This window comes from Gigantopelta aegis, chromosome 4 (assembly GCF_016097555.1).
Source record: "Gigantopelta aegis isolate Gae_Host chromosome 4, Gae_host_genome, whole genome shotgun sequence".
NCBI lineage: Eukaryota > Metazoa > Mollusca > Gastropoda > Neomphalida > Peltospiridae > Gigantopelta > Gigantopelta aegis.
This window is the reverse complement of record NC_054702.1, coordinates 74,896,163-74,907,569: the sequence shown is the minus strand read 5'-3', so window position 1 is coordinate 74,907,569 and position 11,407 is coordinate 74,896,163. Positions and strand designations below refer to the sequence as shown.

At 37.1% G+C, this 11,407-nt stretch overlaps 1 protein-coding gene across 2 annotated transcripts in view; it reads left to right on the top strand.

Moving 5' to 3' along the window:
* Nucleotides 1-10,262: 10,262 nt before the first annotated feature.
* LOC121371087 (BTB/POZ domain-containing protein 10-like) overlaps nt 10,263-11,407 on the top strand; it is a 45,813-nt gene continuing 44,668 nt past the window's right edge. For both annotated transcript variants that reach the window (XR_005957769.1, XM_041496725.1), the window contains exon 1: nt 10,263-10,349. The gene's annotated coding sequence lies outside the window, so the exon portion shown is untranslated. The remainder of the gene's footprint in view (nt 10,350-11,407) is intronic.

Below are 11,407 nucleotides of genomic sequence, written 5' to 3'. Positions count from 1 at the left end.
TTTTAAACTCTGCTGGTTGACACTTATGAACAAGACCGGAGGGGCTAAAGACCTAACGGGCAAATGATCGGGAGGGCAAGTGACCGCCACCTTCATTGTACATGGTCTATAAGAATATTCTTGACCAGTTTAATGTTTACACAATTGCTTCAACTTTCAGTTTGCGACTTACGAGTTGTGCTAGACGAGAAGGAACGGCAAAGAATAGTGACGATGTGCCACACAGGGTGTAACACTTCAACTATTGGCGGACACATCGGAAGAGATGAGACTCTCATCAATATATTGGAGAGGTACATATCAATCTATTGTTTTATTCAGTGTATGTTGCCATAAGTACGCCTACATGTTAGCGACCATGGCATACTTTCACAACTCTCTTATCCACTACTAAGATACCATAACGCTCTTTTTGCAGATAGTTAATGCACTGCAAAGAGAGCGTTATGGTCTCTTAGCGGATAAGAAAGCTTTTATGAAGAGCTTTTATTTGTGAAAGAATACCCAGTTAAAGCCGCGTACGATTTATCGACACCACCCCGCACGAGCGCTACCCACTCATTATCACTAATGAGGTACAATTGGGTATCAGAATAATATTTACATATAGAACCATAGTAATATGCATCGAAAATATAGTAAAAACAGCCAGTTGACGAGCCCAGTTTATGTAATCGTAAACGGACGATTGATGAATTTTCAATATAATTTTCGTTTTACAACAAATGTGTGCTATGTTATGTACATAAGAAGAAATAATGAAATCTCAGGTAAACAGTAACTGCATTTGGTTGCAGGTTTTGGTGGCCTGGTGTCAAGAATGATGTTAAGACCCACGTGTCGAGTTGCGATAGATGCCAGCGGGCGAGTACTAGATTCCAGAAGACAGCACCACACATGACTTCAGTTCCGATTCCGGGAATGCCATGGAAGCAAGTTGGAATTGACATCTGCTCTCTACAAACGACACCCGACGACTACAACTGTATGGTGGTCATGGTCGATTACTTCACTAAGTGGATTGAAGCGAAACCTCTGCAGAACAAAACGGCGAAGAGCGTTGCAGTCTTCATCTATGAGACTATTTGTCGACATGGTGTACCCAGAGTCCAGATTAAAGACCAAGGCAGAGAGTTCGTCAACAAGGTCTCAGAAGAACTGCATGCACTAACTGGTGTACAGCAAAGGATCACCAGTGCCTATCACCCCCAGGCGAATGGACTTGTAGAGAGAAACAACAGGACCATTCAGACATCTCTACTGAAGGTGCTAGAAGGAAGGAACGAAGAGTGACCGAAGAGTTTACCTGGCGTCCTGTTCGCCTTCAACACAAGTCGTCAGAAGTCTACAGGGTTTAGTGCCTTCCATCTGATGTATAGTCGGAATGCAGTCCTCCCCGTGGACATTGTAGGTGACACCCAAGACGAAGAGATGGAGGAACCCGCTGAGGATTATGAATCAACGTCTCTGCAAGCTCGCCTCCAGTCGATTAGTCACGTTCAGGATATTGTTTACCCAACAGCCTCGGACAATATCACCACGGCACAGGACCGCCAACAGCGCGACTACCAGAAACGCCATTCAAGGAAAACCTCATTTACGCAAGGAGACCTCGTCCTGGTATGGAATTCCAGACGTGCAGACCGGAAGGGTGGCAAGAGCGTGGATCCGTGGAATGGACCGTACATCGTAACAAAGAGTGTCGGTCAAGGCTTGTACGAAGTCAGACAAACAGACAGTTCTAAGGTCTTGAAGTCGAAGGTTAACGGCACCAACATGAAGGTATACAAGTCGAGGATTTCAGCATCTAGCACGCCACCAAAACCCCAAGAAAAGACAACAGAATCTACCGATGTACAAGTCACACGATGTGAAGAAAATCCCATCTCATTCGTCCCGACTGATGCTCCCTGGCGGAAGTTCGCGTGTCAAAAGCTCGACATTGCGCAACCGAAGGGAAGGTTCCCGAAGCGATCACCCGCCCCCCCCCCCCCCCCTCCCCGGATCTCTAGAGAAACTACCAGCGAAAATTGACACGATAGTAGGGGACGGCAACTGCCTGTTTCGAGCAATCTCCAAAGAAGTAACTGAAAAGCACCATAGGACAATCCGCTCACAAGTCGTTCAAGTTCTCGGTGATGAACGCTATAGCAAGCACTTCCAGGGTTACTCTGGCCACCCGGATATGACAGCATACTTGTTGGCGAGTGGTATGGACAATAATGCAGTTTGTGCCACAGACATTGAGATTGTTGCCGTGGCTTCCATGTTAAATACACCAGTAGTCCTACACACGGAAGATCGCCAAGGCCAGCGACGCTGGATGCGGTACGAACCCTTGTGCGTTGTGCCACCCCTCATGGACTCTAACTGTATGATATACCTCACAAATTACAATTGTCACGGGGATCCTATAATACCCGTAACTGAATGAAACACGATTATCCAAATATCTCTCCTAACTATATCTATTAGATCTCTTTGTATCGGGAAGTATATACCCGCGTGGCTCGTCTCTAGGTATGAACAGAGATTAGATCTTATATAAAGTATATATAATATAGCACGTTTAGTTCACTAGAAAGCACAACAAAAACATAATACACTTTGGAATCTGTATTAATCTACGCTGACAAATGTACTGCCGCAGTAGTTAATTAACAACAACAACAAATAGTAACAACCCAGAACTGATCACTTGATTAGTTAATCACTAGGTGTCTAGTTTATACAATATTCTAATCACTTCACCGTGACACAACACCCACACGTGTGATAATTGAGAAACGCTTCCAGGGGAACTTAATTAATAAAGGAATTACAACTCTATTCCTAACTGGTTAATTTTTAATTAACCCTTATCTACTCATTCAGTAACCTTGTAATACAGAATTAATACTGGTACCTATCACAATAAAGACAATAACCTACAGTTTACCTAGGTCCTCTAGGATGACTGGTTAAGCTTTATATATATTAGAAGAGTGAGCCTACAGTTTACTGCGTCAGATTACCGGTAGCACCGTCTAAATAATATTGGTATAATACAGTATCAAAATATTTAAAGTCACATCAATCACATCATGGTTATACAACAGAGCAGAAATAATATTTACCAAGTCCAAACGGACGCGTTCCCTGGCAGCCTTCCAATATGTTTCTCCTGATATCTCTAAAACCCTAGCTATTTATTATAAAACCCGAATATCGCCTGGGGTCACATCGCGGTACCGAATACCTACAAGTGATATTTCCACAGCGACCAAGACGACATTTTCCTTAGATGGCCAGACTTGATGACGCCTAGTCGCCAAATCACGGTCGTAAAAACCGCACTCGCGGAGGTATTACGTAACAAAGTGCCCACCTGGGCTTAAGTGCATATTGGAACTGCACACGGCCCTCTAAAACAATATCGCCATAGGCGAAAACAAAATTAAGAGCATGTACCGTCACAACAATGAGCACTTTAATCGTGTAATGTAGTCATATATAAATCTGAAATGTATGCTTTCTGACATGTTGACCTCATTGTCTATTTTCCATTACCTGTGTTCGTGAAAACATGGAAAATAACCCCACAAGTTAGTCTGTGTTAAGGCTAAAGTTAGTCTGTGTTATGGAAAATCTGCTCTCGTGAACCCACTTACATCCATGAGGACATAATATAAAGAAAGTCGATTCAGACGTCATTTCTTATATTGACAGTCACACGTAACAACACAAACTGTTTTTCACCAAGTTTAATCATCTGCAAAAAAAACTATTCTCGGAAGATAACTATGACAACGTATAAATTGAGTTACAATGTAAACAATAAAAATGTCCTCCTTTGCTTATTATAAATAACAGCTGGTATTTAATTGACAAACTAGTACAGTTACTGAGTATTTATTTTGTTTACCTGAAACTGCTTACATTTGTCTAAGCGATGTACTCAAATATGCAGTTACTTATTCCTAATAACTCACTAGTTACCACTAATTTAAGAATTGAAGACTGTACTATTAGAAGGACGTGTATTAAATAGTTATACTTGTAATTTAGATAGGGGAGTGATTTGAGCCTGGATGGGGAGTGAAATGAGCCTAGAAGATCATAAAAGTATTAAAAGATAATTAGTCCTTAAAAAAATACTACCCCTTTCATCCACAGCAGGCATGCAATCAGTAAAATAGTATCAAATAATACAAATAAAGTGTCATAATGCAAGTGTATTCCTTTCCTTTATTCATTAATTGCAATGCCGATGTCATTCTAGATAATAGTGCACTTACTTTAAATTAAATGGCCGTGTATTAAATAGCTATACTCGTAATTTAGAGAGGGGAGTGATTTGAGCCTGGATGGGAGTGATTTGAGCCTAGGCTCAAATCACTCTAAAGTGAAATCTGAGGGGAGTGGTTTGAGCCTGCTACACCGGTTCCGAAAATATTAGTCCATGTGATATCCTCGCAGTATGGGTTTTGACGCAGATAAGCAACGATCTCGCGTAGTGTAAAAATAACGATGCTTTTCTTGTTATTATTTACAGAGACATAACCTAATGTATATATATCATTGAAATATAAACATTAAATTCAATATATATTGAGATTGAAAGTTTTAGTTTTAGCTTACATGTGCATACTATAATATTCTAACCTTTTTGATGCGGTATGTATTTTGACGCGAAACATCCAGATAACTTGTGAATGACCAATATTCAAGGAAAACAACTCGAAACAACTGGAAACGATGTCCATAAATTCCATATTAATAATACACGTCAAAAATAACACAATTAAAATACATTTTAACCAGATTGACACATGTAAACCATATAACCCAGTGCAAACATAGTTACTATTTGTACATTGATCGGGTGGGAGTAAATTTGACAGCCATTCGATACTTTTTTGTTTGTTTATTATTAGTATTATTCAAAACAATGTCCACTTTATATTTCATGTGAAATAGATATTATTTTAAGATGTAATATGCACTTGAACGTCGTTTAATCCTGACCCAATATAATCGTATACAGTGCATGTCAAATAAGGACAGGGGACTCATTCGGACGTCCATAAAAATAGATTGACGTAGCGATGGTTCAGATTATCAAACATAATCTTCCAATTGAAACGGGCAGATTAAAAAATGTACAACTACAAAATAGTCTCGGACAATGTCCATTGTGTAATAATTACGATATCGGAGATGAATTTCATTATATATTTACATGTTTGTTTTTCAAGAATGAAAGAAAGCGTTACTTACCATCTTTCTGTCAGTCTAAACCAAATATATATAAATTTTATAAATGATTCAACTCTAAGAAAGCTGGTGTCCTTAGAAAACTTTCTATATTTTGTAATCAAATTATGAATACTTTCAAATCCTCTGGCTGATATTCTGTGTATGTTTTGTATTTATTAGTATGTATTTATGTACACCCACCATCTTATTACAATTATATTGACTGCTGTATGTATATATATCCTCATATGCCGTAGACTACGGCCTGAGTGTAAATAAAGTTCAGTTCAGTTCAGACGTAACTGTATTATGTTTTGTCCCTACATTAACCCACGTTCTGAAATGAGAATCGGAGTGTTTTCTTAGTTAATTGGTCTTTTCTCTCCGTGGCCTTTACCTGTGGTTCCTGATTGGCAGGTGTATATTTTGGACGGTCACCAAGTCAAGTTGTCTAGACACACAAAAAATACGTGCACGTTTTATAAAGATCACAAGGTATTGTAAGGTAGCCGCGCGACCACCCCAAAACTGATAATCGCCATTATCAGCCGTCCTGCTTAATTACTGTAAATAATTCAGTGAAACCCTTCATTAAGTAGACTTTTCCATTTAAAATCACAAAATTGACCAATTACGTAGTCCCAGAGAAAAGAAGTTTGGTCGTTTTAACTCCAACGTAAACTACCAATAGGCCTAATCATATGCATTTTTTCTTTGGATTTTTGAAGAGAATAAACTACTATAACCACATTTCGTTCTATTAATACAGATTGAAATATATTTAGTTAAATAGTTTATTATATTATAAAGTCATTTATCTTGTTTTACAAGTCAGGTTGATAAAAGCGAAACGCCTTGCCGTAAATGACTGCCTTTGTTTACACTGTGCATACTGGCCTCCGATTACAGTTATCTTCCCATTTGGTTGTCGAAAATCCGGAAATTTGACCGCGCAAGTAGTCTACTGTTTGACTCTGATTATTTCATGGCAGACAGCTATGAAGTGGCAACTATTTGACTGAAGTGACAGGGGAGATCATGTAGTTTGTAAACATGTGTAACTAGTTGACATTGAAGACTTGTTTGTGGTAATTCCGGCCCATACAAACGTAGTGCTTTTTGTGTAAAATGGGAGTACTCCGGCCTGGTTTAGAGGGTGTGTTTGTTTAAACCAATATGCTGGGAGAAAGAGCTGGACAACAGGGGTTGTCCTTTTCAGGGTATGTTTCCCCCAGGCAGGCAAAGGTACATACTGCTGATATTAATAAAAATGCTAAGGCTATATAGAAACATATAGCGAAATTAATTGTGGTCTGAGGCCATACTGGAGTTGCTCAGCTGACGTCACTTCGCCTCCAGCTAGAATTTCTAACACACTGGAAACTACAGAAAATGGTTGTCCCCCTGTTAGCAGGAATAATCACGGTTTTTTTTATTAACTCTAAAATTGCGTGTTTTTCATTTCTTAAAGTGTCAGTATGTGTTGGTCGTTCGGGTACGCATCTTTCCAACACATCAGGCTCATATTTGAGTTGACCCTCCCTTTAATGTGGCAGTAATAAGGCACTGATTGGACGATGGAAAAACCCAAGTTCATCGAGAACGGTCCTTCTGCGTCTCACAACACAACCAGAATAAGAAAGTTTACCACATAAAGGTTTTAGCCTTGCAAAGTATCTGGAGTAGAGCCCTCATTGATTCGTAGATATGCTATTAATATTATACCTTCCCAATAAGTTAATATACTTCGACTTAGTGTTCAGTTGTTACAAAATCTGTGAACGATAGAAGTTGAAAGAAGTTTAGGGTGAAATTAGCATGACACTACGATATTCTGCGAGGGGGGGGGGGGACGACGAAAAGAACAACCCCCCCCCCCCCCCCCCCCCCCCCCCCCACACACACACACACAAAAACTCACCACCACCACTAATAACAATAACAACAACAACAACAGGAAAAAAACACCGGAGGTTTTCCTTTGAAAGCGGGAGCATTCCTTAAATTTCTTAAATGCCATTTAAAACCCTTTTGTTTTATTTGCGTGTGATTTAAATACAGGTTACCACACATTTTATATTTGTACTACGTTAGTTCGTCGATACAGGTGCTGCATAAGATACATCACGTTTATTCATTGGCAGTCTGAAAGTTGCATAATGACCAAAAATATACATTTTGTCTTGTGAAATGTAAATATTATACCACAAAAAAGTTACATCCAAATATTTTTTATTATTAACTACTATTTAACTTCGTTTTGGAAAAAAATATGTCTGCCTGCTATTTTCTGGATACGCGATAACTAGCCTGAGTAGTGTGACGTTAATAGAGCTAGACGGACGTTTGGATCGTTTACGCGTATCACTGTCATAGAACACTATATATCAGTTTGCGCAATCTGTGCCTACCAAACGGTAGTCAAAGATTCCCACTCTAATACAATAACAATCCCATGTTTGACTTTAAATACCTTTACATCAATCATTTTCGAGTTTCCTGACAACAAATAGTAATCACTAATATTAATAATAATAACTTTATTCGCATTGAACCTAATGGCCATTGAACACATAATATATACGTATATACAGAGATATAATGTTAGTATACAACTTTTATAACGTAACATTGTATTGACACACAATTTGTTTACATTAGTGACATGGCGCGCATGAGTATTAACATGATGTTTATAAAATAAATAAATACAATATTATAGATACACATAATATATATATATATAAAACAAACTTTCTACTTATGTATTCACATTCACATGCAGGGAAAACGTAATTGTACACAATTATGTTTCTTTTTTTCAAATGTTAATACAAAGCTAACTGTCTTACTATTATTTCATTGTTATTATTTAACAGTTCTATATATTTGAATATAAGTTTATTTTTGTAATATTTTAATATGTAATGTCTGATAGATTTGTACATAGGACAAACAAGTATACAATGGAATTCATCTTCTATTAAAATACAAGTAACACAGTTACGAATGCAACATAAATTTGAAATGGAAAGGTATATTCTTTTAAAAACTTGTAAATACGATGTATTTAATAATGAATGGGCAACGTGGCAAACACTATTTTATTGAGACTTAAATATAATCGAGGTATGGAAACAGCTTGTTTGAAAACAAAATTCAGACTACATTTTAGAACAAAAATAATACTTTTAATTTCATCTCTTCCGTATATATTTATGGTAGATGTGTGTACATATGTGAATATATGTACATGTATAATATATATGTGTATGCATTTATGTATGTGGGTATCTCTTTGAATATACTGTCATATATGCGCAATTATGCACGAAGTAACTCTGTTCCTTCTTTCGTTTTTTATTTCTTTTTTTCTTCTCTATCTTTCTTTTCAATTTAGGTCAGTGCCCTAGGGGAGTTTAAAGAATATTTCTTCATACTAGATATGTCTATGTAATTACCTGTATATGTTGCTACTAATATATATGCTATGTATTGTAGTGATTTAGGGCCCCAACCCTAACACTACGTATTCTTCTGGGACAATAAAAAAGAAAAAGAAAAAACAAAGTAACACATTTACGATTTAACAGTGCAATTGGGTTAGGTTTTGCCCATCTTCCCGTTTCAATTAATAATATATGAGCAGCAATACGCAGTCTCGTTAAAGCAGTTCTATATTTTCCAACACATACTGTCTAAATATGATTTATACGGGAAAATATTTGATATATTCCGCTATAGTGATACTCTCGAAGAAAGGTCTAATTGCGAGCGCCAATCCTGTATAAAAAAAAAATATATATATTTGCTTTAATAATGATAAAAACGCCATTTTATTCCCTATACCCTGATTTTGACAGACTATAAAACCTCCAGTATTATTTAACAATTTTCTAACACGTATAGCCCATTTATTTTTAATGAGAAACAAAACCATATGAGTTACAATCATATCATAACATATTTTTGTAAATTTCCTGTTGTCATCTTTTATAATTTTCAACCCAAAATTTAATACTTCTATAATGTCTATGCACAATCAAAGGAAATATACCTAATTCGCCATATACAAAATCAGTTTGAGTAGTTTGCTCTACACCAAGTAACTGTTAAATAATACACTAAACTGCTTTCAGCAACTACTATTTAAAGGGACATTCCTGAGTTTGTTGCATTGTAAGATGTTTCCGACTGATAAAATATTTCTACGATTAAACTTACATATTAAATATATTTTCTTGTTTAGAATATCAGTGTCTATATATTCAATGTGTTTCTGGTCGTCTTAATATTTGTAAGGAGCCCAAACTGGATTTTGTCTTCCAAAAATTTCGTACGTACGAAAAAAAATAATTTTGGAAATAAAATGAAATTTAACCTTGTACACATATTAGAACGACCAGAAACACGTTTAATATACAGCCACCAATATTTTATGCAGAAAAATATATTTGATATGTAATTACAATCGTTAAAAAGTCTCTGTTGGTCGATAACATCTTAAACATTGCAGCAAACTCAGGAATGTCCCTTTAACCGGAACATTATTAAAAGGGGGGTGCTGACGGGTTTCTTGAGGGAATTAGTGATTAATATGTGAACTGTTGTTGTTGTTGAAGGAACTCGAAAATTATTGATGTAAAGGTATTTAACGTCAAACATAGAATTGTTGTATTAGCGCGGGTCAGGGGCTTTGCCCGCCCCCCCCCCCCCCCCCACCTGAATCCGCGCCTGCCTACTTTATATTTTTCTCCAAGAATTCTTGAGGACATAAGTGTTTACGCCATGCGGCAACACTTTGCAATTTTAATATTCCGGAGCTAACAATTAACTAGACAAAGATTACGTGTGGTATCGATTAATATGCATATATTTATCACAAACAAATGTAAATTTAACAAAGAGCTAACTTTTAAAATTATTCATAAAATGTTAACATTATCAGCAGTGAGAATTGATTTGGTCCACCAGAATTTTAAAACCGGATGAAGATAACTCTGTAAAATTAGGTTTGCGCAGGCGCAGTTGCTAACTTAAATGGTCACAGAATTTTACGTTGTTGTTATCATTGATGATAATTGTGATAGATACACACGTTAAATATTCAGGTAACCCTTCAGTATTTGTTTATAGTGGTATTAGTAACTTTGTTTACTTATTTCCGTAATTAACGATCATTTTATCGCGCAGAAGTCAAACAATGGAATTGGCAATTTTTAGCAGTGAAGAACTTAGCCCGAGTACTCTGTAAGTGTAACTCTGACTGTAAGTGTAAGAGAGCTAGACGGACATTTGGACAGTTATACGCTCTTATTACAGTCAGAGACCAACCTATGTATTTTTTTGGCAATTCCTGACAACCAAAAAGTTGGCAAAGATTCCCGCTCTAATACCACACCAATCCTATTTTTGACGTCAAATTCTCGGAACCGGCGTGACGTCACACGGCCTAGTTACCGATCATCCGGGTCTTTGGGGGTGAAGCAAAGCCATAGTGATTACTGGTTTACATAGAATAAAGTTATCATATTAACTTTTTACATGCCTTACATATTGTCATTTATTTGCTGTAGGTAACACTAGCATGAACCAACAGGAACCATAACTCGTGAAGGCATGAATTGCGTCTGCGCAAAAACTGGCTCCAGATTTGTCTCATTTAATGGGTACAAACTCCGTCTGAAAGCTCTTTTCAGATAGCTTCTGACACGGGAAACATAGCCAATGAGAAAAGTTAATACATTAATCGGAAGGACTTTCCTTTGGCACTGTCACTAACCCTAACCTTAACCCTAACTCTATGATAAGTATTTATAATGTTCTTTATTATAGCCTACGCTATGTGACAGTGCCAAAGGAAAGTCCTACCCATTAATCTGCTAGAACATTCACTTAATTTGCATTTGCCTAAAAATAATTCAGTGTGAAAAGTTTGCTTCAGGTAAAAATGTAGTTAGGAGAGGTGTTCTACATCGTGGTTTGGTAATATGAAAAACCATCCATACCTTTATTAGTGTAAATCAGAAAAAATACAGAAAATGGGCGTAAAATTGTTGATTTTGGAAGTTTAACAACCCAATGTGACTATTTCCGAGCGCTCACGGAAATCAACTGAATTTCCGATCGAAATCCAATATGGCGGCGCCCATCTCCGATCAGTATTTAC